Source organism: Coffea eugenioides, chromosome 3, assembly GCF_003713205.1.
Source record: "Coffea eugenioides isolate CCC68of chromosome 3, Ceug_1.0, whole genome shotgun sequence".
NCBI lineage: Eukaryota > Viridiplantae > Streptophyta > Magnoliopsida > Gentianales > Rubiaceae > Coffea > Coffea eugenioides.
The window spans coordinates 29960045-29964661 of record NC_040037.1 but is presented as its reverse complement, the minus strand read 5'-3'; positions in this window follow the sequence as shown (position 1 = coordinate 29964661).

Sequence of the window (4617 nt, the reverse complement as noted above, 5' to 3'; positions counted from 1 at the left end):
TCTGATACAAACTGTGACAGCCCTCACCTTTACCCTAAGGCGAACCAAAGTGGTTCTGACGACCGCCTGCCCATCTCTCGCCGGACTCAGTCATTTCCACCTCAAAGAAGTTGAAGATAAAATTTACAAAACAAGCGAATAACTATCCCAAACTTAAAACATAAACTTATATACATTCCTATCTCCAAAGAAATTATAAAATTCAAATATACAAAGGTTCCCAATTCCTCATACATCCAACCCTTGCCAAGTGCTAGAGCGAGAACCATTGTATAAGAATCCAAAGAACTAGACTAAGCTAGTCTATACAGAGCTCTCGTCCTTGCTCGCATCCCCTGTTAAGGAAAACAAAATTAACGGAATGAGTTAAAAGCTCAGTGAGGGTCCAAACACATAAACAAACAATGAGTTCAATACATTAACCATAGTAGCAAGTAATTCAAGAAACATGACAATATAAAGCAATATTAACATTCATTAAAAGGATACGCGCTCACATGGAGCCATTCATTCATTCATTCATTCTCCTTTCATTTCCTTATTCCTCCAATCGTTTGAAAATGCATTTTGATAAGTAAAACCCTTCATTTACATTGACATTCGTTCATTCATTTCATTTCACCCCTTCCTGGACGTTGGCCAGGCTCCACCAGACTACAGGGTAATACTCGAGTATACCAAATGTTCACCCAGGTTCACTAAATCGCCCGACCGAGTCCGCTTCTAGCTCGAGTCGATCAGTAACGAAGGGCAGAGTCCAGTTCAGCCAAGAGGCTTACAGTCATACACATATAATCATTCAATCATTGAAAATTTCACATTCATTTAGGTCGAGTACGATAAAGTACACACTCGCTTAGAAAACTCATTTTAAGCAATCATTGAAAACATTTAACATGTTATCATTCATTCATAACAAGTCATATAATCAAGAACAAGCCACATAGTCAATGAAAATATAACAAACAAGGAACACTCACCTATTTACGCAAAATAACGTCCAAAATATCCCTCCGGATAATAACCTCAGTCACCGATGAAACCTAAGATTAAGCAAGAGAGAATATTACAGTTCATCTAGTAAAAACAATTGGGTGAAATCGAAGAAAACCGACCAACGATGAGTAAAACATATAAAGATGACTTTAAAAGTAAAAAGAGGCATTTGGAACTGAGGACGGAAATAACTAAGGGTTTCACAAATCAAAAACAAAACTATACGCAAAAAGGTTATAGAAAATTCCAACGGAAAATACTTGGACCGAAGGCAAATAAGAATCCGACTAGATTAGCGAAAGAAAGATGTTTCCGAATCGTTTATTGGCTCAAAATCAACATATATTCAAGTAGATATTATATACCAAATGTCTTGATGAAAATCATGTGAAAATGAGGAAAAAGTACCTTAATTTCACACTTAAAACCTCACTTGAAAGTAGTTTTCTCGTGGCCGAGAAAACCCTAATTCATACCTCTTTATTTTGGCAAGAAATAAGTAAACATTTGAAGTGTCAAACTGAAGAGGTATTATGTTTTAAAATGGTAAAACGGTCGTGATATTCACCAAGCGGAAATATATAAGTTCAAATAGAAATATACTTCTCGAACATCCTTCGAGAGAACCGAAGTAGTTCTCAACGAAGTGCGTCCAACTTGACACGAAAAACACATTTCCAAATCCACTCTAACTCACTCAAATTACAAGAAAATAAACGGGCAGCACTTCCCCCTAAATTCTTCACTTTCGCCCTACAATCAACAACTAATTCTCATAGCAATTAACCACAATCACACATACGGTTCATAAACAATATGTTGATCTTGATCCCTATCTTTTGATGTTTACAAAACAATGGATATTACTAATGTCTTTTCAAGAAATATTTTCAGTTATGAAACAAATCAGATTCAAAGATCAAGTGCAATTGAAAGGGACAAAAGCTGTTGAAAGCTGTCGGACACTTGGATCGGACGTCCGACAATCATTACGCAACTTCGGACGCATAAAGAACTCCACCACCGGACGTCCGAAGGAAATAAGATATTTTCCTTGGCTCACTGACCTCAATCGGACGCAAGCATCGGACATTCGATAGGATCCTTTAAAGTCGACGAAACCATCGGATGCTGAATATGTCTCCACCGGACGTTCGATAGAAACAAGATGATTTCTCAAATCTCTTTGTTTACTGTCGGACGCACAAAGAGCTTGCACCGGACGTCCGATAGAATTGAAGAAAATTTCTCAAACTTACTGCCTGCTGTCGGACGCAAAAAATAGGAGTACCGGACGTCCGATACTCCAACGGCTAGTTGACTGTTCAACTACTTTCTATCCGTTCGAAGCATTAATGAAGCACTTTGTTGGTCTCCTATAAATAGAGTATGGTCAGAATCTTCAAACAACTTTTGCACACTGAAGATACAAAAGATCTAGAGTAGTTTTAGTGAGAAAACACTCTCCAAAGAAGATTTGTAGTCTTAATGGTGTGAGGTTCATTGTAATCTTTTCATTTCTGAGTGAATACTTCATGAGTGTAGCTCTGCGAGGGTTGTCCTGAGGGATAGTAAAACTTCCTAACTTGACCGAGTGGAGTTCGGGACAAGGAGGAGGTGAACCTTCCTTTGTACACAAGAGTGATTGTAATTCATCAACTTGAAGAAACTTGTTTGAATTAATCTACAAGCTCAAGAGGAGTTGGGTAGTTAATTGGTTTGCTATTCTTTCCTTTTTATTTACTTATTGTTACATTTGTGATCTTTACATTGCTTATCTGTTCCACTTGGTTGTCTTCGATCCTTACAATTGGTATCAGAGCTTGGTCTCCTAGAGATTAAGCTCAATCGGCTTTGGAGTAAAAATGACAACCAATAATGCCATATTTTTTGAAGGACATTCTGTCATTAGACCACCTATGTTTAATGGGTCAAATTATGTGAGTTGGAAAGAAAGAATGATTATTTTTTTACAATTAATTGATATTGAATTGTGGTTTATTATTAGTGAAGGTCCATATGATGCCTCTCTTATAGATGAAAATACTCATAGATCTAGACAAAAAATAAGAAGTGAACTGACTGCTGTGGATAGAGCTCATCTCACCTTAAATGCAAAGCCATGAATGTGTTATATTGTACTTTAGACTCAAATGAATCTATTAGAGTCAAGGGTTGCATGTCAGCTAAAGAAATGTGGGACAAATTGAAAGAAATTCATGAAGGTAGTGAGAATGTTAGAGAGCAAAAGAAATCTATCTTAGATACTAAATATGAGTCGTTTAAGATGGAAACTCATGAAAATATTGATCAAATGTATTGTAGATTCAATGATCTCATTAAAGATTTCGAAGTGTTGGAAAAGGAATACTCTTTCGGTGAAAAAAAAATAGAAAATCTTGAATGCCTTGTCCAATGATTGGAAAAATAAAGTGATTGCTATTGAGGAGGCTAAAGATTTGAATACTATGCCTATTGAATCACTTATTAATTCTCTGACCTCTTATGAATTAAAACTTAAGACTAAGGTATAAGAGGAAGAAGATGCAAAGGTAAGAATGAGCATTGCTCTAAAAGCATCTCAAGATGAAGATGATTCGGCCTCCTTGGATGAAGAAGATGTGGAAGTTGATGATTGTGATCTTGCTCTCATCACAAGAAATTTCAAGAGGATCCTCAACAAAAAGAGATTTAGAAGAGGAGGACCTAGCAATTCAGATTCTAATCAATTCAACAATGCAAGAAACAAAGGAAGATATGAGGCCAACAAAAAGCAAGGTGACAAATGCTATGAATGTGGCCAACTTGGACACTACATAAGTGAATGTCCAATGAAGAAGAGGAAAGGTGAAAGAAAACCAAGATTCAACAACTTCCAGTTCACATGGAATAAATGCAACTCCGATAGTGAAATTGAAGAGGAAGAAGAATCTGCTCATTTGACTTTCATGGCCATTGGAGATGATGAGGTAACATCTTCTAACTCTCAATTTGAAAGTGATGATGAAATTGATGATGATTTTGAATCTTTTATTATAAAATTGCATGATAGTTTGAAAGAATCTTATGCTAGAAACAAGGAATTAAAACATAAAATTTGCTTTCTTCTTCAGGACAATGCACGTCTTTTTCAAGAAAACTAAAAACTAAAAACTGAAAGTGATTTCTTAAAAAAGAGTGAGACTGTTTTACACTTTGAGTTTGATGGAAAAACAAGATTTTGTGAAATATTCAAAAAGGAATAAGGTGATTTGAAAAGAAGAATGGATAATTTAAATGAATTGTTCCAACATAAAAACAAGATTATTTTCAAGGTAATAAATCAAAAACTCATTTTGGCACTCATGAGAAGAAGTTAAATTCTGGTGCAAATGAATTTACTATTTATAGGAGAAGACAAGTAAGATTTATTAAACCTGTTCATGTAAACAACCCTTTGGTTATGTGTAATTTTTGTTGTCAAAAAAGTCACATGAAAAGTGATTGTTATATGAGAAAGAACATGAGAAGAGGCATGAAATGCATATGGATAGTTAGACATGATACTAACTCTAACAAGTAGGAGATATTGGTAAGATTGATGAGATTCTTGTTCATAATGTTTGTTTGTAATTTTCTTTT